At 41.6% G+C, this 27,977-nt stretch overlaps 1 protein-coding gene and 1 pseudogene across 1 annotated transcript in view; both read left to right on the top strand.

Moving 5' to 3' along the window:
- STARD9 (StAR related lipid transfer domain containing 9) overlaps positions 1-27,977 on the top strand; it is a 170,110-nt gene that overhangs the window by 21,510 nt on the left and 120,623 nt on the right. The gene's annotated exons all lie outside the window — the stretch shown is intronic.
- LOC136375918 (importin subunit alpha-1-like) lies at positions 860-20,843 on the top strand (annotated as a pseudogene).

Genomic DNA, 27,977 nt, shown 5'->3' with positions numbered 1-27,977 from the left:
TGGGGGAGCCAGTCCAGCTGACCAATAAAAGGCCTCTTCTAAGTGCAGTGTTCTGACACTATAGGGCAGGAGTCGGGAGCCCATGGCCCGCGAGCCAGATGTGGCTCTTTTGATGGCTGCATCTGGCGCGCAGACAAATATTTAATAAAAAAAATAATAACATTAAAAATATAAAATATTCTCATGTATTACAATCCATTCATTTCCTACTGCTCATGTTCATGGTTGTGGGTGGCTGGAGCCAATCACAACTGTCCTCCGGGACAACACCAAATTTTTATTGGATGTGTAATGTACACGGGTCGTGAGGTCAGGAAGTAAACTTCCCTACTTTTAATCAAGTAGTCAGCTAGCTAATTGCAGAAACTCTTTTGACGAAGAAGATAGCTAAAAGAAAAAAAGATGAGGAGTATTGTACTTTTCAGCAGGAATGGACAGAGGAATTCGCCTTTATGGAGAGAGCAGGTTCTGCAGTATGTCTAATATGCAATGATAAAATTGCATTGATGAAACGGTCAAATATAAAGTGGCATTTTGACACACGCCATACTACCTTTGCATCGAAATATCCAGTGGGGGACAGCAGGAAGAAGCATATCAGGAGCTACTGTGCAGAACGCAAGCTAGTCAGCAGCAACTCCCTGTTTGGACCCAACAAGGTGACTGGAATTCGGCTAGCTTTGCTGGTGCTTTAGCAATTGTGAGAAACGGAAAGCCATTCACAGATGGGGAGTATGCCAAAACATTCATGCTTGATGTTGCCATTGAACTTTTTGATGACTTTTCGGATAAAGACAAGATAATCAAATGAATAAAAGACATGCCTCTGTCGGCAAGAACTGTTCACAATTGTACCATCATGATGGCAAAGCAAATAGAGGCAACACAAGTGAAGGACATAAATACAGCACCATTCTTTTCTCTCGCTTTGGATGAGTCAACAGACGTAAGCCATTTATCCCAGTTTAGCGTGATTGCAAGGTATGCTGTTGGTGACACACTACGTGAGGAAAGTCTTGCTATTTTGCCTACGAAAGAGACAACAGAGGGGAGGATTTATTCAAGTCGTTCACTGAGTTTGCTAAAGAAAAAAATCTACCGATGGATAAACTTATTTCGGTGTGTCCTGATGGTGCTCCATGCATGGTGAGGAAAAACAGAGGATTCATAGCGCTTCTTCGTGAAGATGAAAAGAGATCCATCCTAAGTTTTTACTGCATCCTACATCAGGAGGTGCTTTGTGTTCAGATGTGTGGCAAGCAGCTTGGTGAGGTGATGTCGCTGGTCATTCGGGTGGTCAACTTTATTGTTGCCTGAGCTTTAAATGATCGCCAGTTTAAAACACTGCTGGATGAAGTTGGGAATAATTATCCTGGTCTGCTTCTGCACAGCAATGTGTATTGGTTGTCAAGAGGGAAGGTGCTCAGCCGTTTCGCGGCTTGTCTGAGCGAAATCTGGACTTTTTTTTTTTTTTTTGTATTTTTCTGAAGCTGGAAACAGGGAGAGACAGTCAGATAGACTCCCGCATGCGCCCGACCGGGATCCACCCAGCACGCCCACCAGGGGGCGATGCTCTGCCCACCAGGGGGCAATGCTCTGGACTTTTCTTGAAATGAAAAATGTCAAGCATCCTGAGTTAGCTAACACTGAGTGGCTCCTGAAGTTCTACTATCTCGTGGACATGACTGAACATCTGAACCAGCTCAATGTGAAAATGCAAGGCGTTGGAAATAGAGTCTTATACCTTCAACAAGCAGTGTTTGCTTTGAAAACAAGCTGGAACTCTTCATTGCCGACATTGAAACAGGTTGTTTACTACACTTTGAAACACTAGGAGAGTTTAAAGATGCATGCAAAGCACGTGACCCTGCTCAACATCTTGATCTCCAGCAGCTAGCGGGCTTCACATCTAATCTCCTGCAGTCATTCAAAGCGCGCTTTGGAGAATTTCGTGTGCGCACTCGTCTTTTTAAGTTCATTACCCATCCACACGACTGTGCGGTGTACAGCGCCGACCTGAGTTACATCCCTGGTGTCTCCGTCAGAGATTCTGAGCTACAAGCTGCTGACATGAAGGCCTCAGACATGTGGGTGAATAACTTCAAGTCGCTGAATGAAGATTTGGAAAGACTTGCACGACAGCAAGCAGAGTTGGCGAGCAAACACAAGTGGGGAGAAATGAAAACTCTTCAACCCGCGGACCAGCTGATTGTCAAAACTTGGAATGCGCTTTCCGTCACATACCACACACTGCAGCGTGTGAGTATTGCTGTACTGACAATGTTTGGCTCTACGTATGCATGTGAGCAGTCTTTCTCACATCTAAAGAACATTAAGACCGGCCCTGGCCAGTTGGCTCAGCGGTAGAGCGTCGGCCTGGCGTGCGGGGGACCCTGGTTCGATTCCCAGCCAGGGCACATAGGAGAAGCGCCCATTTGCTTCTCCACCCCCACCCCCACCCCCTCCTTCCTCTCTATCTCTCTCTTCCCCTCCCACAGCCAAGGCTCCATTGGAGCAAAGATGGCCCGGGCGCTGGGGATGGCTCTTTGGCCTCTGCCCCAGGTACTAGAGTGGCTCTGGTCGCAGCAGAGCGACGCCCTGGAGGGGCAGAGCATCGCCCCCTGGTGGGCAGAGCGTCGCCCCTGGTGTGCGTGCCGGGTGGATCCCGGTCGGGCGCATGCGGGAGTCTGTCTGACTGTCTCTCCCTGTTTCCAGCTTCAGAAAGAGAAAAAAAAAAAAAAAGAACATTAAGACCAACCTACGATCACGTTTAATGGATGGAAGTCTCAACGCCTGCATGAAGCTTAACCTCACCATGTATCAACCAGACTACAAAGCCATCAGCAAAACCATGCAGCACTTAGAGAGGAGAGAGAGAGAAGGGGGGAGGAGCAGGAAGCATCAACTCTCATATGTGCCTTGACCAGGCAAGCCCAGGGTTTTAAACCAGCGACCTCAGCATTTCAGGTTGATGCTTTACCCACTGCACCACTGCTGGTCAAGCTATCTATTGATATTATAGAGAGAGGAAGGGAGAGAGAGAGAGAGAGAGAGAGAGAGACAGGAACATTGGTCTGTTCCTATATGTGCCCTGGCTGGGGATCGAACCAGCAACGTATATGTTTAGGGAGAGTGTTCTAACCAACTGAGCCATCTGGCCAGGGCTAAAATATACATACATATCTAATTCATCACAGTCTACCTTCAAGTAATAATATACTACTTCCTTCATAAGATTTACTATAATACAGTGTGTCCGTAAAGTCATGGTGCACTTTTGATCACCACAGGAAAGCAACAAAAGACGATAGAAATGTGAGATCTGCACCAAATAAAAGGAAAACTCTCCCAGTTTCATACCTATTCAGTGCAGTTTGATGTGGGCTTATGCACAGATTTTTTTTTTTTTTTTTGTATTTTTCTGAAGCTGGAAACGGGGAGAGACAGTCAGACAGACTCCCGCATGCGCCCGACCGGGATCCACCTGGCACGCCCACCAGGGGGCGATGCTCTGCCCCTCCGGGGCGTCACTCTGCCGCAACCAGAGCCACTCTAGCGCCTGGGGCAGAGGCCAAGGAGCCATCCCCAGCGCCCAGGCCATCTTTACTCCAATGGAGCCTTGGCTGCGGGAGGGGAAGAGAGAGACAGAGAGGAAGGAGGGGGGCGTGGAGAAGCAAATGGGCGCTTCTCCTATGTGCTCTGGCCGGGAATCGAACCCGGGTCCCCCGCACGCCAGGCCGACGCTCTACCGCTGAGCCAACCGGCCAGGGCCTACGCACAGATTTTTTTAGGGCTCCTTAGGTAGCTATCCAGTATAGCCTCTACAGACTCGTCACTGACTGATGGCCTACCAGAACAGGGTTTCTCCACCAAACTGCCAGTTTCCTTCAACTGCTTATCACACCAAGTAATGTTATTCCTATGGGGTGGCGCTTCGTTATAAACGCACCGATATTCACATTGCACTTTGGCCACAGATTCGAATTTAGCGAGCCACAGAACACACTGAACTTTCCTCTGTACCGTCCACATCTCGACTGGCATGTCCGTGGGCTGCTCTGCTGTATACACGGTGTTTCGTCATCATGTGCACATGCTGCCACATCATCCTGCAGAAACTGGGAGGGTTTTCCTTTTTTAAAACTTTATTTATTTTTAATTTTTTTTATTTTTTACAGAGACAGAGAGAGAGTCAGAGAGAGGGATAGACAGGGACAGACAGACAGGAACCGAGAGATGAGAAGCATCAATCGTTAGTTTTTCGTTGCGCATTGCAACACCTTAATTGTTCATTGATTGCCTTCTCATACATGCCTTGACCGCAGGCCTTCAGCAGACTGAGTAACCCCCTGCTCCAGCCAGCGACCTTTAGGCTCAAGCTGGTGAGCTTTTGCTCAAACCAGATGAGTCCTCGCTCAAGCTTGAGACCTCGGGGTCTCGAACCTGGGTCTTCCGTATCCCAGTCCGACGCTCTATCCACTGCGCCACTGCCTGGTCAGGCAGGGTTTTCCTTTTATTTGGTGCAGATTTCACATTTCTATTGTCTTTTGTTGCTTTCCTGTGGCTGGTCAAAAGTGCACCATGACTTTACAGCACACTGTATTTCTCTATTCTCGTCTTTATATGATACTTATAAAGTCATATCTTGTCTACATATGTTATAAACTTCATAATGCATTATTAATAATTTTGTTTAAATGGTAAGTTATTTTTAAAGACTTTAAATTATAAGAAAAAAAATCTTATATATTTACTGATATAGTTACCAGTTCTGGTGCTCTTTATTGCTTTTTGTAGCTAGCTACATATTTCCATCTGCTGTCATTTTTCTTCTGTCTGTTAGGATATTGTCTGAGTTTATTTCAGCTATTATAGTGTAGACACCACAAAGATGGATACAGGGGTCCTCGGATTACGACACAGTTTTGTTCCTACGACAGCGACATAACTTGAATTTTGGTGTAAGTTGAAACATTCTCTAGCATAAGTCACTTACCTATCCTAACACAGTTGTAAAAATCATAATCTAGAACATAAAAACACAACTAAGCCACAGAAAAAGGGAAGGAACATAAATATACTGAACTGTATTAACAGAAAAAAAATGACAAAAAATGAGTGTAATAAAAATTCCTTCCATTTATTCCTGTGGTTGCTTGCACACTGGAAGGGGCATTGCAAGGTGGGAGAGAGTGACCTGTGGGTGGAGGAAGCTGGAGAGGCAAGAGAACCTGCAGAAGGTGCTGGAAGTACTGGGTCAGCTGAATCAGCATTGCCTAAGAAGCATGCAGAAGATGCTGGGGATGATTCTACCTGCATTACAGGTGTTTCATCTCGAGAAGCAGCTGATGTGGAGGGTACAGAATCTGTTATAGGCCTCTCTACCTTCTTAAGAATTATTCTAGGCTAGTCTGAAACTAGTTCGCCCACATAGTTTGTAAGTATGATGCTAAAGGCGTAAGCCGAAACATGTCTCAATTTTTAAAAATTTTTATGGGAGTGAGCGTCGTAAACTCAAAATGTTGTACATCAAAACTGTTGTAACCCGAGGACCCCTGTACTATATTTGATTTATATCCCATTCACCACATAACATTAAGTTTGCTGTCAGCAGATGACCCACATTGATTTGTGATACCCTCTTGGAACTCTAGCAGAGCTAATTTTAATTTGACATTGTCTCCTAAACCAAAGGCAAGCTGATACTTTTTTTTTTTTTTTTTTGTATTTTTCCGAAGCTGGAAACAAGGAGAGACAGACAGACTCCTGCATGTGCCCGACTGGGATCCACCCAGCACGCCCACCAGGGGCGACGCTCTGCCCACCAGAGGGCGATGCTCTGCCCCTCCGGGGCGTCGCTCTGTCGCGACCAGAGCCACTCTAGCGCCTGGGGCAGAGGCCAAGGAGCCATCCCCAGCGCCCAGGCCATCTTTGCTCTAATGGAGCCTCGGCTGCGGGAGGGGAAGAGAGAGACAGAGAGGAAGGAGAGGGGGAGGGGTGGAGAAGCAGGTGGGCGCTTCTCCTGTGTGCCCTGTCCGGTAATCGAACCCGGGACCCCTGCACGCCAGGCCGACGCTCTACTACTGAGCCAACCGGCCAGGGCTGATACTTTTATAGGCACAGTGATACTATGTTGTGGCTTCTAGAGTAGGGACAAGAGACTTTTCTTTGGAGTCTAAAACCAAACAAAATTAGAAATTGATAATTTACTATGAAATATTTTGGATCATTTCAAGTTGTTAGTTTTGGCTATCCAACTGCTTCTTGTTGTTCTTTTGAACCACATTTTTTGGCACAGGAGTTTGGCCTTGTTTTTTATCTTTTCTAGGATCTGAAGTTAGTGGTGGTCTTACCTTATACTGGCTCCAATTATTTTCTGATTTACGTAAGTTTAGCTTCCAGGAAAAATAGCCTTTTTAGAATTCTGAACAGATGTAGGGTTGAAGAGGAAACAATCTGTTTATATCTTTGTTGTTTACTTCTATACTTGGATGGCTTCCTTTTCTCATTTCTTCCTTAAATCAGCATTAAATTTGATTTTTTTTTGTGAAAGCTCATTAAAGTCATATTATATGATTATTTTACCTTGTTTACACTTACTCATGAAAAACTAAACATAGTTTTTGAAGGAGACATACATAAAAAGATAATTACTTCACAGTACTATAATACATATAGTACTATATATTATATAATAGAACTGTATATATTATATATAGTACTATTATATATATTAGTACTATAATAAATAAAGTACTATAATAAATGTATTTTTTTTGTATTTTTCTGAAGCTAGAAACCGGGAGAGACAGTCAGACAGACTCCCACATGCACCCGACCAGGATCCACCCGGCACGCCCACCAGGGGGTGACGCTCTGCCCCTCCGGGGCGTCGCTCTGCCGTGACCAGAGCCACTCTAGCGCCTGGGGCAGAGGCCAAGGAGCCATCCCCAGCGCCCGGGCCATCTTTGCTCCAATGGAGCCTCGGCTGCGGGAGGGGAAGAGAGAGACAGAGAGGAAGGAGAGGGGGAGGGGTGGAGAAGCAGATGGGCGCTTCTCCTGTGTGCCCTGGCCAGGAATCGAACCCAGGACTTCTGCACGCCAGGCCGACGCTCTACCACTGAGCCAATTGGCCAGGGCCTATAATAAATATTTTAATCAAGTATTTGAAAAAACTTGAAGAGGGAGGTAGACCTTTTTGTTGGGGCTGGGAGGAAAGATTGTCAAAAAAAAAAAGATTGCTCTATCAGGATTGACTAGGATTTAAACCTGTAGTTCTCTTTTAAAGGCAGGAAAGGCATTTCTTCTTAATATTTTAAGGTGGTGCTTCACATATGTAGATTTAAGCATATAGTTTGGGAGTTTCCAAAAAGATCAGAGACTTCTCAAAATATCACATAAATTATTCACTAATTTTTTTTTTCTTTTACAGAGACAGAGAGAGAGAGACAGATAGGTGCAGACAGAGAGAGATGAGAAGCAGCAATCATCAGTTTTTCGTTGCAATACCTTAGTTGTTCATTGATTGCTTTCTCATATGTGCCTTGACCGTGGGGATACAGCAGACCAAGTAACTCCTTGCTCAAGCCAGTGACCTTGGGTCCAAGCTGGTGAGCTTTGCTCAAACCAGATGAGCCTGTGCTCAAGCTGGCGACCTTGGGGTCTCGAACCTGGGTCCTCCGCATCCTAGTCCGACGCTCTATCCACTGCGCCACTGCCTGGTCAGGGTATTCACTAATCTTAATTTGGAGCTCCCTTCTAGGTTTTATTCTGTATACTCTTTAGTCTTCCCTGACCTGTGGTGGCATACTGGATAAAGCATCAACCTGGAACGCAGAGGTCGCTGGTTCAAAACCCTGCACTTGTCTGGTCAAGGCACATATGGGAATTGATGCTTCCTGCTCCTCCCCCTTTCTCTCTCTCCTCTCTAAAAAAATGAATAAAAAATAATAAATAAAATATACCTTTTAGTCTTATAATAAAATAGGTATATGAATCATTTGATTGAGGCTGGCTACTTAGCATATTAACTTGATGTATGATCATTATGGAGGGAGCTGGGTGCAGTGAAAACCTCTCTTCTCTCTACAGGAAAGGCAGAGTTGGTAGCTTCTCATTTTTCAAGTGTGAGGCAGAGGAACTCGAGCTATTTATAAACTCACTTCCCCCCACAGACTGAACACAATAGAAATCTGAAATCAAATGGTGACCAGATGTGCCCAGGCATACCCAAGTTTGTATTTAGAATTTGGAAAAGGCAGAGAGCCCCTGCGGAGTTGGTCTCAGACTAGAAACAGATGGACTCACTGTAAGATCATCATTTGTATACAAACAGCCCCTTACATCAGGTCCCGAGGAGAAGAGGTAAACAGAAGAGTGTGCTCAAACTCATTTTCCTTGCTTTTCTTTCTAGAAGTGGGGGATTGTTTCTTGTCAGTCATTTCATTGCTCAACTCTTGTCTCTATAGTTAGGCAATTAGGCAAAATAAAAATGCTTTCTGGGGATACGTGCTGAATTGATACAGAAGAACAGATTAATTCAGCTTCCATATGGTTGGTAGATATAGTGGTACTTCTAGGATGGGAAGAGATCTGACAGGAATGGAAACTCTTAATAACTTTTTCCCCCTTTTTACTAGTCCTCCAGTATTAACATAACCCTTGTTTGTGGTGTTTTGTGGTTACAAGTTTAAATATGTAGTAGTCTCTGACTGGTATTGCTTTTCCTTTTCTCCCACATCAAAGATTTTAAGAAAATAGAAGCAACTTCCTCCTTCATTAGCATCTGGAAACATTCCCATGTAGTTTAGAGGTTTGATTTTAGGGTTTGGAAAATGTTCCCATGACTAATTTCTTTTTTCTTTCTTTCTTTCCTTTTTTTTTTTTTTTACAGAGAGAGAGTCAGAGAGAGGGATAGATAGGGACAGACAGACAGGAACGAAGAGAGATGAGAAGCATCAATCATCAGTTTTTTGTTGGGACACCTTAGTTATTCATTGATTGCTTTCTCATATGTGCCTTGACCACGGGCCTTCAGCAGACCAAGTAACCCCTTGCTCGTGAGCTTTTGCTCAAACCAGATGAGCCTGCGCTGAAGCTGGCGACCTCAGGGTCTCGAACCTGGGTCCTTCTGCATCCCAGTCCGATGCTGTATCCACTGCGCCACCACCTGGTCAGGCTCATGACTAATTTCTTTAAGCGGGCTTTTTGACAAACTATTCTGATCCAGGTACTAAACTGAGTACCTGACTTATCTCATTCACCCTTCACAACAACCCTGTAAAGTAGGTATTATTATTTCTACTGTACAGACATATAGTAACTACCACTACTAACTTCAGATCCTAGAAAAAATAATATGAGGCTCAGAGAGTTTAGGTAACTTGTTATGGCCACACCAAGAGGTGGAGCTAAGATTGAAACCCAGATCTTCTGTTTCCAAAGTCCTTGCTTTTCCCACTGCTCCCTGCTGCCTGCTATGTGAGCTAATTCCTCCTAACTATGTGCTTGCCTTTAATATTTGAAGTATAATATGAATTACCTGACAAGTAGAAAAGTTTGGACTGAAATGTACTATAGGACAGGACCCCAGAGTCATGAATAAGGAATATGTGTTTTCAAGCCTCCCCACTGATGCCTCTCTTTAAAATGTGGAGAATATCACCTGCTTTTAGTCTTCTATCTGAAGCAAGTGCTCATCTACAGGTGCAGTCAGGGTGTTTTGTTCTGAATCCCCTGAATAGCCCTGTAACCCAATCAGTCTCTGAGATTCAAGAAACAGCTCATATTTCATAGCAAATGGATGCTTAATTTCACCTATTCTGACCCAGGGGCCAAGTTTTATACTGGACTTTAAAAGTGGTGAAATGTAACCAGAAGTGCCCAAATGGAGTCTGGAGTCTGTGCACAACCCTGCCAGCCAGTCTGCTTCCTTCCCGGCACAACTCAGCATTTCCTGGTACCTCTTTTCCTGAGGAGGCCCTTCCATCTGTGAAACTGGAAGGATGCCCAGTTTCATATTGGGGAGGGGAAGAATGAGTGCAGGACCTCCAGATTGAATCTTAATATATGTTTTTGATTTAAATGAAACCTTACATTGTTTTCTAGGTTTATCCTAAATTCCATCAGCTGTAATTTCCTCAGCAAAGAGGAACCTCATCTGCTCTGTGTCTTCCATATAGAGTGTTTTATATACCAGAGAAAATGAACCTTTTAGGCATTGTTGACTTTGTTAGGATTTTTGGAGGCTTATTAACTATGCTTCGTTGAAAGTCAGTCCCAAGTTCCTGAGTGACTGTCCAGGTTTTTGTCAGTGCATTTCTTGGGTGTCATCAGCAGGTAATTAATTGTTGAGCTAAGTGCTCACTACAGTCGGTTTCTCTTCCATCATCTTATTTTGTCTTTTGCATACACTTTGGTAACAACGCTGAAAAGCACCTTTGTCCCAGGGCTGTTGGCTGAGGCTGGAGTCATGCTTTGTTTATTTGAAGTGACTTGATGTGAGGGGTTGAGACTCAAGAGTGCCACAGGACCAGTGTGGTTGCAGATTTTGTGATTTTAACATGCAGCTTTCTCTTCTGCAAACTAGTGTTCAGGGTTGGAGGAAGGCCTCTGCCAGTGGTATGCATGAGGCAGATGCTATTCAAATCAACACAAATCTAATTTCTTTAACTATACCTTGGATGCTGAGAATGATTTGGGCTTCAGCTGGGCCAGCTGAACCCAACTATGAAACCAGAACTTTCTTAGGGGCACAGCTCATTTGCTTCTCCAGCATTAATATTGGTCTCTTAAGACCCATTCAGACTAAACAATATTAAAAACAGGAAATTTGCTCCTTAGCAGCATGGTTGTAGGAAAACTTTTTCCACTTAGGCAAGAATGAGAGATAAAAACAGAAAGTTCATTTTCCAGGCTTGTTTTCTTTTTTTTCTCTTTTTCTTTTTTTCCCGGTTTTCTTCTTATATTAAAGTATTAGCAACTCAAACAACTTGAAGCAGCTTTGTCCTACTTGACTGTCTCTCAGAGTCCTGCCTGACAGAACCTGTTACAAAAGATAGTAAAGAACCCTTGTGAGCACATTCAAAAATGGTTCTATGGGCAGATACTGACCTGGTGCTGCTGTTCATATTGGCTGAAGATCAAATATGCAGAATTTAGGGGAAACATAGAGAATAGCCATCATTTAATTTCATTCAGCACATATTTATTGTATATATTCTGGAGTCAGTTCACAGATTATGTTTGTATAATATTTGTTCAGCCAGTGTTAACTGAGTATATACTGTGTGTTGTGTGTGGCTGTCATATCCCAGCTGCAGCCTTAGCTCTCTCCTCTGTAGTACCACAGGAGCCTGCTCAGGTTTCTTTGTAATAGTCAGCCCAGGGCATCCCTGGACCTAGGGACCCAGCTCCAGGGACTGCTGATCTTCTGCATGATATGCTGCTGAATTTAGTGGGAGTGGATAGGGTTAATTTAGGAAGCAGGGAGTAGAGACAAATAGGAAGCTAAAAGCTGGGGAAGTAATGCTTCCCCCCCCCCCCCTGCCTAAATAGACCAATGATGAGGAAGGCTTCTGAAGCTTTTTTTTTTTTTTTTTTAATTTATTCATTTTTTTTAGAGAGGAGAGGGAGAGACAGACAGAGAGAGAGGAGAGACAGAGAGAGAGAAGGGGGGGAGGAGCTGGAAGCATCAACTCCCATATGTGCCTTGACCAGGCAAGCCCAGGGTTTCGAACCGGCAACCTCAGCATTTCCAGGTCGACGCTTTATCCACTGCGCCACCACAGGTCAGGCCTGGCTTCTGAAGCTTTTGATGAATGTGACCCAGGCCCTCTGTGTTGCTCCAGCCAATGTTCACATCTGTCCTCTGTCTCAATCAATGTCATGGACAAACTTTCGCAGTAGAAGAGACAATGTTGTCAGAAGATTCTTTATCAGATATGTGTCATTATTTTTTGGTGGTGAGAAAAATGGAACGACTTTTTAACAAAACTTTTTATTGAAATATACATACAGAAAAACGTGCACAAGTGTACAGATCAAATTTTCCATCCACCTGCATTTTCACAAGCTGAGCATACCCATGTAACCAGCATCCAGGTCAAGAAAGAAAACATTACCAACACCTCAGGAGTCCCGCTTGTGTTGTTAAAATACATTTTAAAGCTCTTTCCTAGGGCTTTTTTCCAGTGAATGCTCTGAAGTATTGAAAGATAATCTGTTTGTGAATGGGTCTCTCAGCTCAGTTCAAGAGTGATGCTCATCATGATTGCTTTCTGGTAGACCCAGCAGAGGTTTTGTAAAAATGATTGAGAATAGCCTCAGCCTTTCTTCAGACCCTATGAAGAGCTACCATTTGGTTGCAGGGTTACTCGTACAGGTAGTTTTAGACTTTGTTTGGTGAAGACAGGCTGAAACACCAGCAATGGAGACCTTGTGCAAAATAGACCCAAGAGAAATCAGGATGGTCTCCTAAAAGTGCCTAAGAGTACAAGTAGATAGAAAGTTTGGACATAGGTATAAGTCCTCTTTACCACTAATTTACTGTGACCCTGAGCAAATTACATTTTTGTGGATATCAGTAATGTCCCTAGCTAACCTGCTAATCTCTTAATCTAAGAAAGGGCAGACAGGCTAAACACAGCCCTGCCAGCCTTTCTCCTCAACCTTCTCTCTTTTTTCTGACTTCCAGGACTGTGTTTGGACTCCTTGAATAACCTAAGACCCAAGACAATGTGCCTCTTCCTCTCTTTTATTTCTGCCTGTATCTATCTATTTTCCTCCCTCCCTCCCTCCCTCCCTCCCTTCATTAATTTTACTTACTGATTTTACAGAGAGAAGAGTTGGGGGTTGAAGTGAGAAATATCAACTCATAGTTGCTTCACTTTAGTTGTTCATTGATCGCTTGTCATATGTGCCTTGACTGGGCAAGCCCAGGGTTTCAAACTGGTGACCTCAGCATCCTGGGTCGACACTCTGTCCACTGCGTACCACAAGCCAGGCAATATACTGTATTGTACTTTCTTTATGTGGGGTCTTAATGAGATTCAACTGAGAGCTGTCAGTATCCTATTAATCTTACATCCATCCCTGGGCTCATTTCTAGCCAGAGAAATGAATTTTAGTTTGTTCTTACTTTGTGTTATATTTATAAAATACAATGAAAGTTAATTGCCCTGGCCAGTGGTGCAGTGGATAGAACATTGTCCTGGAGCACCAAAGGTCCCAGAGTTACCGGTTCAATCCCTAGGGCGCAGTCTCGGAAACACCAGCTTGATCCCAAGGGCACTGGTTTGAGCCCTGGTCAGGGCACATATGAAAAGCAATCGGTGGTACAACTAAGTAGTACAATGAGTTGATGTTTCTCTCCCTTCCCCTCTCTCATTTTCTCCCTGCCCCTCTTTCTCCCTTCCCTTCTCTCTTACAAAAAAGAAATAAAATACACTGACCGTTAAAAAGTGCACTTCTTTTTTGTGTGTGACAGAGACAGAGAGACAGAGAGAAGGACAGACAGATGGGAAGGGAGAGAGATGAGAAGCATCAATTCTTCACTGCGGCACCTTAGTTGTTCATTGATTGCTTTCTCATATGTGCCTTGACAGTGGGGGGGGGGGGGCTACAGCAGAGCAGTTGACCCCTTGCTCAAGCCAGCCACCTTGGGTTCAAGCTGGTGAGCTGTGCTCAAACCAGATGAGCTTGCGCTCAAGCCAGTGACCTCGGGGTTTTGAACCTGGGTTCTCCCCATCCCAGTCCAATGTTCTATCTACTGCACCACTGCCTGGTCAGGCAAAAAGTGAACTTTAACAAATCTATGTGTCATGCAGGACATCTTCAAAATAGAGTGGATCAGTGAGGCTTTAGTATGTTTGCTGTTTAACACCCCTTCTCAATAATTTTTCTCTTTTTCCATTTAAAAAAATTTTTACTTTTCAATTACTCTCCTCAGTTTTGGTACTGTTCAGGTTGAGTACATGCCATATTTAACAGTTGGATGTAGGATTGTATTACAGCCTAGCATTGTGAGTTATTATCCACATGCAGGCAAAATGACTGGCAAAATTCCTAGGAGCATGTCTGTGCTCCATGCTTAATCATATGGCCCACATAGAAATGGAAGGTATCTACATAAAGGGGAGCCAGTAAGAAGAAGGATCATAGAGTTAGAATTTTGTAACCTGGGCAGAGTTTTAAAAAATTATCCACGATGCAATACAGTGTGGTCCCTTGTCTATCATGGAGGTTAGGTTCCAGAACGCCCCCCCCCCCCCCCGAGATAGGGGAAAATTCGTGAAATAGCGACCTTATATTTATTTTATTATTTATATATATATATATATATATTAAGGCTTTATAAACCCTCCCCACACCCTTATAAACCTTTCCCATGCTGTTACTAACCTTTCCCACACTTATTTTGCTGCAAACATAATTAAAACAATAAATATATAAAAATATCTATATGCGGCCCTGGCCGGTTGGCTCAGTGGTAGAGCGTCCGCCTGGTGTGCAGGAGTCCCAGGTTCGATTCCTGGCCAGGGCACACAGGAGAAGCGCCCATCTGCTTCTCCACCCCTCCCCCTCTCCTTCCTCTCTGTCTCTCTCTTCCCCTCCCGCAGCCGAGGCTCCATTGGAGCAAAGATGGCTCGGGCGCTGAGGATGGCTCTGTGGCCTCTGCCTCAGGTACTAGAATGGCTCTGGATGCAACAGAACGATGCCCTGATGGGCAGAGCATCGCCCCCTGGTGGGCATGCCGGGTGGATCCCGGTCGGGCGCATGCGGGAGTCTGTCTGACTGCCTCCCTGTTTCCAGCTTTGGAAAAATACAAACCCCCCCCCCCAAAAAAAAAACTATATGCTGCAAAATCCTACGATATAGCAAAAAACCACAATAATTAGATATATACAATTTTAAAATTCACGATGCAGTGAGATGGTGAAAAGTGAACCGCGATATGGAAAGGGATGACTGTATTGTTTTTGATTTATGAGTTGATACTTCTCATTTGCATGTTCTCTCTCACCTCTGTCGGTAAAATCAATAAATAAAATCTTAAAAAAAAACAAAAAACTTGGTCAAACTATGGCTTATGGGCCCAATCTGGCTACCACCTGTTTCAGCAAAGTTTGTTGGAACATAGCCATGCCCATTTGTTTATGTAATATTTATGGATGGTTTTGTACTACAAAGGCAGAGCTGAGTAGTTATAACAGAGACCATATGGCTCACAAAGCCTAATATCTTTGCTACTTGGCCCTTAACAGAAAAAAGATTGCTGATCAAATAGAAAAAAATTTGCTGATTTCTGCCCTGTAGGATCCTTAATTATTAAGAATGGAAAGATTCCCAGGTGATTTGCCTCAACTGTTACAGATACCCTATCTCCCAGAAGTTTTACCTAATGGAATGAAGGTCTTCTCCTGAATCTTCAGTGTACCTTTATTTTATATACTATCTTTAAGGCAGTGACACAGCTTTACCCTTCTTAGATTTTGCCTATGATAAAGCAGAGACTTTTCTCAATCCTGATAGTCAGACCATCTTTCATATTATCATCCTCATTGTTTTTGTCCAGGCCAGCTGTGGGACAAGCTGCTAACAAGTCCACTTCATACACGACTGCTTTTCAGTGGTTCTCCTTTGTGGTTGTAGCTGTGGAACTTGCCATCATAATAGGGAATTTTCAGACTGCATGGAAGAGAGGTGATCAGACTTTCTCATACGATGAGTCCTGAGTGTAAGGCTGTGTCAGTAAATAAGGAAACTAGAAATTGTCAGCAGTCACACAGCCAGGCCATATGACAGTGGAACATTATTCATTACTGCTCAGAATTCAACAGTAACTATAGGATGCCAACACAGCTCACTGCTTTCCATTCACAGCTCCCTAAGAGTTGATTGTGTCAGTTATTCTTTATTCATTTTTGGCCTACCCTTATTAGCATTCTTATTTGGGTCATCTAATTGCTGACAGACTTTCTTATGCCCATGCTGAAAATAATTGCTTTTGCTTGGGTTCCCATCAGTTGGGTCCTGGAAAGCAAGGTCAAATGACATAATACATGGCAAACTGTGATCAAGGAGTCACTTGTGGTTATCATTTTAGAAGGACTTAGAAGAATGGCAAGAACTTAGAGTCTTCAGATTATATTCCATTAATAGTAAAACCATTTTTCATCTTTTCTCACAGGATCCTCTAATGTGGGGGTCCCCAAACTTTTTACACAGGGGGCCAGTTCACTGTCTCTCAGACCGTTGGAGGGCCGGACTATAAAAAAAACTATGAACAAATTCCTATGCACACTGCACATATCTTATTTTAAAGTAAAAAAACAAAACGGGGACAAATACAGTATTTAAAATAAAGAACAAGTAAATTTAAATCAACAAACTGACCAATATTTCAATGGGAACTATGCTTCTCTCACTGACCACCAATGAAAGAGGTACCCTTCCAGAAGTGCGGCGGGGGCCGGATAAATGGCCTCAGGGGGCCGCATGTGGCCCGCGGGCCGTAGTTTGGGGACCCCTGCTCTAATGAATCCTTGGTTTTACAAAGAGGAGGAAAGCCTTAGAACTAGATATTCATCTGTCTATTTTAAGAATTCCTTGCAAGCGTCGGCCTAGCGCGCGGAGGACCCGGGTTCGATTCCCGGCCAGGGCACATAGGAGAAGCGCCCATTTGCTTCTCCACCCCTCACTGCGCTTTCCTCTCTGTCTCTCTCTTCCCCTCCCGCAGCCGAGGCTCCATTGGAGCAAATTATGGCCCGGGCGCTGGGGATGGCTCTGTGGCCTCTGCCTCAGGCGCTAGAGTGGCTCTGGTCGCAATATGGCGACGCCCAGGATGGGCAGAGCATCGCCCCCTGGGGGGCAGTGCACTGCCCCTGGTGGGCGTGCCGGGTGGATCCCGGTCGGGCGCATGCGGGAGTCTGTCTGACTGTCTCTCCCTGTTTCCAGCTTCAGGAAAAAAAAAAAAAAAAAAAAAGAATTCCTTGCTTATGTCCAGAGAGTAGGACAGCCACATATGGGACCTACCAGATCTCACATGGCACTTGGATAGTTGTCCATGGAAACATTCTTTAGCAAAAAAAAAAAAAAAAAAAAAAAAAAAGCATTGTTAGCAATAGAAGAATCTTATATAAACAAAGATGTGCTTTAGTGATCTCAAAGCTCAGTTTTCCTTAAACTGGGGATAAGAATTTATGTTTTCTTCATGCATGTATGTCTGTATAAGTAAGTACGTGTATCTGTTACTTTTATGTAAGTACTTATTGCTATGTGCAATTCTCTCTTTCTACTTTTCAGAAAAAGAAACCCTAGACAAATGGACTGAGAGACTGGCTAGAGACAAGGATTTCTTTTTTCTGATACTTTAATATTTTTTACTTTACTTTTTATGAGCATAGATTCAGAGATTTAACATTAACATATATATATATATATATATATATATATATATATATATAAAGTTTTATGATTTTATTACAGTGGCTTTCTGTTTTTTTAGGGTCTGATACTCGAGAGACCCTAGACTTTCCTCTTTGACAACTCATCTCCTTCCTATATGAAAGGTGGTAGAGGATAGTGATTAAAAGTATGTTTTTTCCCCCAGATTCACAATACTAGCTATGATCCTGGGCTAGTCCCTTTATCTCTCTGTGCTTCAGTTATTTCATCTGTAAAATGGAGTGATAATGATACCTACCTTAGAGTTGCTGTGAGAACTGAATGAATAAATAAATATAAAACACTTAGAACAGTGCTTAGCAGATAAGAAATACTACATAAGTGTTATCTATTATTATTTTTGTTATTATTAACTTTTCTGATACCTGATCAAATCTTATTCTGCATACAATAATTTCTTCAGTTCCTTTTTCATTCAAAATGATGTATCCCTTTTTCCTTGCTGGTATCATGAACATTTTAATAGGGGGCACTGTGAAGTTATAGCTAACTCAGATGAATTACTCCAATGGAGAACAGTTTTAGTATTTTACAGGATAGTGGGGAAAATTATTTGGGGCATATTGGGACAAGAGGTTGAAGAATGAGGGAAATCATAGTTTAGGCCCCTAAACTTTAGGGAATATCTAGAATGACAGAGACTTGAATATATTTCAGCTTCCCTTCATAAGTCTTTTTTTTTTTTTTTTTTTTCATTTTTCTGAAGCTGGAAACAGGGAGAGACAGTCAGACAGACTCCCGCATGCGCCCGACCGGGATCCACCCGGCACGCCCACCATGGGGCGACGCTCTGCCCACCAGGGGGCGATGCTCTGCCCATCCTGGGCGTCGCCATGTTGCGACCAGAGCCACTCTAGCGCCTGAGGCAGCGGCCACAGAGCCATCCCCAGCGTCCGGGCCATGTTTGCTCCAATGGAGCCTTGGCTGCGGGAGGGGAAGAGAGAGACAGAGAGGAAAGCGCGGCGGAGGGGTGGAGAAGCAAATGGGCGCTTCTCCTGTGTGCCCTGGCCGGGAATCGAACCCGGATCCTCCGCACGCTAGGCTGACGCTCTACCGTTGAGCCAACCGGCCAGGGCCCCTTCATAAGTCTTGAAGCTATGGAGTCCACACTGCCTCATGTGGAAACTTGAGCCAGTTCCGGATCTTTCTCCCTTTGTCTCATAACCATATCCACCAATGATAGTGTTGATTTACCGGCTGTCTACCTTAACAGATTCAAGAGCAAAGAGATAGCACAGAAATGAGGTAGTGCTGAATAGAAGTTAATGTGAATCTGAGGAAAGCTAAGAAGGATGACCAGGTGCTGAAAGGGAGAAATGTAAGCTACTTCTCTACTGCAAGAAAACTGCAATAATGAGGGCACTGTATTTTGGGGGTTTTGTTTGTTTGTTTGTTTGTTTTTGTATTTTTCTGAAGTTGGAAATGGGGAGGCAGTCAGACAGACTCCCGCATGCGCCCGACCGGGATCCACCCGGCATGCCCACCAGGGGGCAATGCTCTGCCTATCTGGGGCATTGCTCTTTTGCAACCAGAGCCATTCTAGCGCCTGAGGCAGAGGCCACAGAGCCATCCTCAGTGCCCGGGCCAAACTTTTGCTCCAATGGAGCCTTGGCTGCGGGAGGGGAAGAGAGAGACAGAGAGGAAAGAGAGGGGGAGGGGTGGAGAAACAGATGGGCGCTTCTCCTGTGGGCCCTGGCTGGTAATCGAACCTGGGACTCCTGCACGCCAGGCCGACACTCTACCAGTGAGCCAACCAGCCAGGGCCTGTACTTTGGTTTTTTGATGATATTGTCAAAGGCATAAATAGCAACAATTTGGCAAGCCAACTCCAAGCTACTTGAGCTGCTAGGAAACCATTTTCTAGGGGGAAACAGCCCCCATAGAGATCATTATCTGGGCTGATTTTCCAAAATTTGTGTCCTTGGGCAGAACTGGTTTTAGTCCCATTCACTTTGAATCGGCTTAGGTGCTGTGGTAAATAGAGGTGCTGTCCCAGCATTAATATCTCTATTGGCATCTTCCCATACTCACGTCAGTGAACAAGCTGTATGGGTTCTAGGAAACATTTTAGGTGATGCTTCAGTTTTCTAAGACTTCGTTATCAAGTATGGTACAGTTGATCTGCTATTGGCTCTTGCATTTTCCCCCCTTTTTTAGTTTTTCTATTGATCTGAGAGAGAGAAAAGAGTGAGAGAGAGAGAGAGAGAGAGAGAGAGAGAGAAAAGAGGGAGAGAGGGAAAAAGAGAAACATCAATTCATTGTTCCATTTAGTTGTGCACTCATTGCATTGCTTCTAGTATGTGCCCAGACTGGGAATTAAACCTGCAACCTCAGTACACTGGGACCATGCTCAATCCACTGCGCCATCTGGTCAGGGCTTTTCTTGCATTTTCTAATGTCATCTTTAGCATGTGGTTATATGCATCATTTTACCTGGAAACTTATAAACATCAAGAATCCTGAACCTCTGTTAGATGCTCTTGAGCAAATTCTACTTTAGTTTGTCTCCTGCGTCACAGTGATCCAGAAGTATTAGCAGATACCTGCTGGGCCATTTCTTACCTTACTGATGGTCCAAATGAACAAATTGAAATGGTTGTGGAAACAGTTTTGCCCAAATTTGTGGCACTTCTAAAACTACTAAACTGTCAGTTGTGAGTCCTGTGCTAAGACCCAAAGGAAATATTGTCATTGAGACAACTCAGTGATGAACAAACTCAGGTTGTAGTAGGTTTGGGAGCACTGCTGTCTTTTCCAGTCTGTTCATAAACCCCAAAACTAGTATTCAGAGGGAAGCTACATGGACAATGTCAAACATTACAGCTGGCCACCAGGATCATATACAATAATTTGTGAATCATAGATTAGTCCCATTCCTTGTTGGTGTTCTCTCTAAAGCAGACTCTTAAGAAAGCTGGATGGACTGTAACCAACTATACAAGTGGTGGGACAGCTGAACAGACTGTATAACTTGTTCATTGTAGCATAATAGAACTGTTAACCTCTTAACTGCGAATGATACTAAGATTATTCTGATTATTCTGGACTATATTTCAAATATCTTTTAGGCTCCTGAGAAACTAGGTGAAACTAAAAAACTACGTATAATGATTGAAGAATATGGAAGTTTGCACAGAATGGAAGCTTTATAAAATCACAGAAGTGAGTCTGTGTACAAAGCTTTATTAAGCTTGATTGAGAAATATTTCACTAGAGAGGAATATCAAAATGTTGTGCCTGAAACTATTTCTTAAGATTATACATTGCAAGGTCAGGATGGCGTTTGTGGGATCTTTAACTTTTATATTGTATATCTGAGGCATAAAGTTATATTTGGTATAAGTTTCTTTTACTATTTCTCTACAGAGAATTTTTAAAATGTGGTTTGTTATTACAGCACTTTATACAGCAAAACTAGAACAGTTCCAAACTGCATATACTATATGAAGCTTCCTTTCTCAATAGGTTTCTTATATCTGTGTGGTGAAATTTTATATCTTTCAGTGTTCTGTAAATAAAGATTTAATTTCACTTTTCTCTTAAAAAAAAAAAAAGCAGCAGCTATTAGATTAGTAGGCAGTCATGGCCTAGAGAGTTCAGGGGAGGCCTGGGGCTTTGTTGCAGTTCTAATTGAGGAAGCTGGTAGAGGACTTCATATAGACCTCAGAGATAAGGATCAGAAAGCACGGATTCTTGGGAGATCTTAGTGCAAGATGAGGGGGAAGTTGGCATTGGTCAGTCATACTCCTAGGTATTTACCCAAAGGAGTTGAAAACTTATGTTCAAACAAAAACCTGTGCTTGACATGTTTATAGAAGTGTTATTCATATTTGCTAAAACTTGGAAGCAACCAAGAAGTCCTTTAGTAGTATAATGGATAAACTGGTACATCCAGACAATGGAATATTATTCAGCACTAAACGGTAATTAGCTATCAAGTCATGAAAACATAAGGAGGGATCTTCAATGCATATTACTAAGTGAAAGAAGCCAATCTGAAAGGCTACATGCTATATGATTCCAACTAAATGACACTTTGGAAAAGGCAAAACTATGGAGATAATAAAAAGATCAGTCGTTGTCAGGGATTTGGTCAGAGAAGGGAGGGAAGACCAGGTAGAGTGCAAGGGATTTTTAGGGCAGTGAAATTATTCTGTAGTGGATAATTATTCTATAATAGTGGATAAATGTCATTATGCATTTGTCAAAATTCATAGTACAGCACAAAGAATTGCCTGACCAGGTGGTGGCGCAGTGGATGGAGCATCGGACTGGGACACAGAGGACCCAGGTTCAAGGCTCCGAGGTCACCAACTTGAGTGTGGGCTCATTTGGCTTGAGCGTGGGCTCAGCAGCTTCTCGAGTGCAGGGTCCTGGCTTGAGCATGGGATCATAGACATGACCCTGTGGTCGCTGGCTTGAGCCCAGAGGTCACTGGCTTGAGCCCAAAGGTTGCTGGCTTAAGCCCAAGGTCACTGGCTTGAGCAAGGGGTCACTTGCTCTGCTTGCTTCCCCCCCCCCCATCAAGGCACAAGTGGGGGAATGATTGATGAACAACTGAGGTACTGCAGCGAAAAATTGTTGCTTCTCATCTCTCCCTTCCTGTCTTTCTGTTTCTGTCGCGCGCGCGCGCGCGCGCACACACACACACACACACACACACACACACAGTGAGCCCTAATGTGAACAATGGACTTTAGTTAATAATATATCATGAATTGTAACAAATGTACCATAATAATGCAAGATGTTTATATTAGGAAAAACTAAGGAAGGCAGAGGGGACTAAGATGGATATGTGGGAATCTGTACTTTCTGTTCAATTTTTTTGTAAACCTAAAACTTAATTTGTATTTGTGAAACTGTGGCTGTGTGTGTATGCATGAAAAAGGGACGAGTTATATCTACAGCCAATAAGCTGTATGTTCCATGGTATAGTATGTGATGAAAAGCAAGTTGTAGGTTGATGCATGTTATATATGGAGAAAGATATGGAAGGACATAACTGTTGTGTTTATCCTTTCTTACCTTAGTACTTGAGGAGTACCTTTTTAAACACTTCAGTGGTTGGCATGAGGGGTGAGGTAATTGATGGAAGGTTAACTTTTTCTTCATGCACTGTTGTATTTTTTCACTTGGTACAAAAACTGAGAATTCTTTATAATTTGAAAAATGGCAAAAAAGAAAAAGTGTGAGACTTCAGTTTTTTCAAGTGAAAATTAGAGAATGCTAATAAAGTAACTACCTCATAGATGTATTGTGAGTATTAAATGATTTAATAACATTTAAGGTTCTAAGAAGAGAGCCTAACATAAAATACTTGGTTAGTAAATGTTACTAGCAATATGGATCTCAAACCCTGGTTTTGAATAAAACACTCCTACAAAATTATTATTATTTTTACATTCAGTCTTATGTTGTATTAGTGTCAGGTGTACAGTATAATGGTTAGACAATTATATACTTTACAAATGGTCTTTATAATATTTCAAGTACCCACCTGGTACTCTACATACAGGGATGGACAAAAGTCAGTTTGCAGTTGTTTGTATGGAAAATAATACAATAATTAATAAATAAGAATACATGAATAAACTTTTATGTACTCAAAACTGTAAAGCTACTTTTGCCCACCTTTGTAGTTATTTTAATATTATTGACTATCTTTCCTATTTTGTGCATTACATCCCCAGGAGTCCTTTGTGATCACCAATTTGTAGTTCTTAATCCCTTTACCTTTTGAATAAAACACTTCTAATGAAGTATTCATTGTGTAAAGTAATCCTGACAATTATCCTTAAACAATAGGAGCAGTGCATACCACTGTATCTCGTTTTAGTAGGCACACTACAACTATTTGTTGAATAATTTTAACTTTATATGATTTTATCAGTCTCTGGTTAAATCAACATTTTTCATGTATTTCTGTTTGTTTTCAGAAAATTAAAAGGCAGGTACATCTATGGGTTAATAATTTGGGTGAATCTTAGTTAATGGATTCAATAAAAGCGAGTCCTATGTACGTAAATGTTCATAGTCTTATTTTAAAATATTTTAATTGCAATTGACATAAAATATGATATTAATTTCAGGTGTACAACCTAGTTATTAGACATTTATATAACTTACAAAGTGATCGTCCTGATAAGTATAGTACTGATCTGACAGCATATATAGTTACTAGAAAGCCCGGCGGTCATACGAAATGACCGCTGTTCTAGATATTATAAATTGTAATTAAAATGATTTGTGCAAAGGTGTCTGCTAATTCAAACTGAATTACCCAGGGCAGGTGGCGAGGACGTCCCTTTGCTTAGTGCCCCACGGGGTTTCCCCCTTCTACTTGCTTAATTGCTTAAAGTAGAGTGCAATGAAGGAAACCACTGGCGGTACATTTCTTTTTTTTTTTTTTTTTTTTAATTTTATTTTTTAATGGGGTGATATCAATAAATCAGGATACATATATTCAAAGATAACAAGTCCAGGTTATCTTGTCGTTCAATTATGTTGCATTCCCATCACCCAAAGTCAGATTGTCCTCTGTCACCTTCTATCTTGTTTTCTTTGTGCCCCTCCCCCTCCCCCTTTCCCTCTCCCATTCCCCCCTCCCCCCCCAACCACCACACTCTTATCAATGTCTCTTAGTTTCACTTTTATGTCCCACCTACGTATGGAATAATGCAGTTCCTGTTTTTTTCTGATTTACTTATTTCGCTTCGTATCATGTTATCAAGATCCCACCATTTTGCTGTAAATGTTCCAATGTCATAATTTCTTATGGCTGAGTAGTATTCCATAGTGTATATGTGCCACATCTTCTTTATCCAGTCATCTATTGACGGGATTTTTGGTTGTTTCCATGTCCTGGCCACTGTGAACAATGCTGCAATAAACATGGGGCTGCATGTGTCTTTACGTATCAATGTTTCTGAGTTTTTGGGGTATATACCCAGTAGAGGGATTGCTGGATCATAAGGTAGTTCCATTTTCAGTTTTTTGAGAAACCACCATACTTTCTTCCATAATGGTTGTACTACTTTACATTCCCACCAACAGTGTATGAGGGTTCCTTTTTCTCCACAGCCTCTCCAACATTTGCTATTACCTGTCTTGCTAATAATGGCTAATCGAACAGGTGTGAGGTGGTATCTCATTGCCGTTTTGATTTGCATTTCTCTAATAGCTAAAGAAAATGAGCATATTTTCATATATCTGTTGGCCATTTGGATTTCTTCCTGGGAGAAGTGTCTGTTCATATCCTCTTCCCATTTTTTTATTGGATTGTTTGTTTGTTTGTTGTTGAGTTTTATGAGTTCTTTGTATATTTTGGATATTAGGCCCTTATCTGAGCTGTTGTTTGAAAATATCATTTCCCATTTAGTTGGCTGTCTGTTTATTTTGTTATCAGTTTCTCTTGCTGAGCAAAAACTTCTTAGTCTGATGTAGTCCCATTCATTAATTTTTGCCTTCACTTCTCTTGCCTGTGGAGTCAAATTCATAAAATGCTCTTTAAAACCCAGGTCCATGAGTTGAGTACCTATGTCTTCTTCTATGTACTTAATTGTTTCAGGTCTTATGTTTAGATCTTTGATCCATTTTGAGTTAATTTTTGTACAGGGGGAGAGACTGTAGTCCAGTTTCATTCTTTTGCATGTGGCTTTCCAGTTTTCCCAGCACCATTTATTGAAGAGGCTTTCTTTTCTCCATTGTGTGTTGTTGGCCCCTTTATCAAAAATTATTTGACTATATATATGTGGTTTTATTTCTGGACTTTCTATTCTGTTCCATTGGTCTTAGTGTCTATTTTTCTGCCAATACCATGCTGTTTTGATTGTCGTGGCCCTATAATATAGTTTGAAGTCAGGTATTGTAATGCCCCCAGCTTCATTCTTTTTCTTTAGGATTGCTTTGGCTATTCGGGGTTTTTTATAGTTTCATATAAATCTGATGATTTTTTGCTCTATTTCTTTAAAAAACGTCATTGGAAGTTTGATGGGAATTGCATTAAATTTGTATATTGCTTTGGGTAATATAGCCATCTTGATTATATTTATTCTTCCTAGCCAAGAACAAGGTATATTCTTCCATCTCATTGTATCTTTTTCGATTTCCCTTAACAATGGTTTATAGTTTTCATTATATAAGTCCTTTACATTCTTTGTTATGTTTATTCCTAAGTATTTTATTTTTTTTGTTGCAATCGTGAAGGGGATTATTCTTTTGAGTTCGTTCTCAATTGTTTCATTGTTGGCATATAGAAAGGCTATTGACTTCTGTATGTTAATTTTGTATCCTGCGACCTTACTGTATTGACTTATTGTTTCTAGTAGTCTTTTTGTGGATTCTTTGGGGTTTTCAATGTATAGGATCATATCATCTGCAAAAAGTGATACCTTTACTTCTTCTTTTCCGATATGGATGCCTTTTATTTCTTTGTCTTGTCTGATTGCTCTGGCTAGAACCTCTAGTACTACATTAAATAAGAGTGGAGAGAGTGGACAACCCTGTCTTGTTCCTGATTTAAGGGGAAAAGCCTTCAGTTTTGTGCCATTTAATATGATGTTAGCTGATGGTTTATCATATATGGCCTTTATCATGTTGAGATATTTTCCTTCTATACCCATTTTGTTGAGAGTCTTAAACATAAAATTGTGTTGTATTTTATCGAAAGCCTTTTCTGCATCTATTGATAAGATCATGTGGTTTTTGTTTTTTTGTTTTGTTGATATGGTGTATTACGTTAACCGTTTTACGTATGTTAAACCATCCTTGAGATTCTGGGATGAATCCCACTTGATCATGATGTATTATTTTTTTAATATGTTGTTGTATTCGATTTGCTAGTATTTTGTTTAGTATTTTAGCATCTGTATTCATTAGAGATATTGGTCTGTAGTTTTCTTTTTTTGTGCCATCCTTGCCTGGTTTTGGTATGAGGGTTATGTTGGCCTCATAAAATGTGTTTGGAAGTACTGCTTCTTCTTCAATTTTTTGGAAGACTTTCAGTAGAATAGGAACCAAGTCTTCTTTGAAGGTTTGATAAAATTCGCTGGTATAGCCGTCTGGGCCTGAACTTTTATTTTTGGGGAGGTTTTTAATGGTTTTTTCTATTTCTTCTCTACTGATAGGTCTGTTTAGGCTTTCTGCTTCTTCTTGACTCAGTCTAGGAAGGTTGTATTGTTCTAGGAATTTATCCATTTCTTCTAGGTTGTTGAATTTAGTGGCATAAAGTTTTTCATAGTATTCTACAATAATTCTTTGTATATCTATGGTGTCCGTGGTGATTTCTCCTCTTTCATTTTGGATTTTGTTTATATGAGTTCTTTCTCTTTTTTCCTTGGTAAGTCTTGCCAAGGGTTTGTCAATTTTGTTGATCTTTTCAAAGAACCAGCTCCTTGTTCTATTAATTTTTTCTATAGTTTTTCTGTTCTCTAATTCATTTATTTCTGCTCTGATTTTTATTATCTCCTTTCTTCGGGTGGTTTTGGGTTGTCTTTGTTCTTCTTTTTCTAGTTCCTTAAGGTGGGAAGTTAAGTGGTTCACTTGGGCTCTCTCTTGTTTGTTCATATATGCCTGAAGTGATATGAACTTCCCTCTTATCACTGCTTTTGCTGCATCCCATAGATTCTGATATGTCGTATTGTCATTTTCATTAGTCTGTATATATCTTTTGATCTCTGAACTTATTTCTTCTTTGACCCATTCATTTTTTAAAAGTATGTTGTTTAGTTTCCACATTTTTGTGGGATTTTTTCCCTCTTTTTTGCAGTTGAATTCTAGTTTCAAGGCTTTATGATCAGAAAATATGCTTGGTACAACTTCAATTTTTCTGAATTTGCTGATGTTGTTTTTGTGGCCCAACATATGGTCAATTCTTGAGAATGATCCATGTACACTGGAGAAAAATGTATACTCAGTCACTTTGGGATGAAATGTCCTGTAGATGTCTATCATATTCAGGTTCTCTAGTGTTTTGTTTAAGGCCACTATGTCTTTGTTGATTCTCTGTTTGGATTACCGATCTAGAGCCGTCAGCGGTGTATTGAGGTCTCCAAGTATGATTGTATTTTTGTCAGTTTTTGTTTTAAGATCAATAAGTAGCTGTCTTATATATTTTGGTGCTCCTTTGTTTGGTGCATATATATTAAGAATTGTTATGTCTTCTTGATTCAGTGTCCCCTTAGCCATTATGAAATGGCCATTTTTGTCTCTGAGTACTTTTGCTGTCTTCTAGTCAGCATTGTCAGATATGAGTATTGCTACTACACCTGCTTTTTTTTTGGATGTTATTTGCTTGGAGTATTGTTTTCCAGCCTTTCACTTTGAATTTGTTTTTATCCTTGTTACTTAGATGAGTTTCCTGTAGGCAGCATACAGTTGGATTTTCTTTTTTAATCCATTCTGCTACTCTGTGCCTTTTTATTGGTGAGTTTAATCCGTTTACATTTAGTGTAATTATTGATACTTGTGAGTTCCCTATTGCCATTTTATATCTTACTTTCTGTTAGTTT

This window comes from Saccopteryx leptura, chromosome 6 (assembly GCF_036850995.1).
Source record: "Saccopteryx leptura isolate mSacLep1 chromosome 6, mSacLep1_pri_phased_curated, whole genome shotgun sequence".
In the NCBI taxonomy this organism is placed as follows: domain Eukaryota; kingdom Metazoa; phylum Chordata; class Mammalia; order Chiroptera; family Emballonuridae; genus Saccopteryx; species Saccopteryx leptura.
The sequence above is the reverse complement of the archived record's forward strand: the minus strand, read 5'-3'. Positions and strand labels throughout refer to the sequence as shown.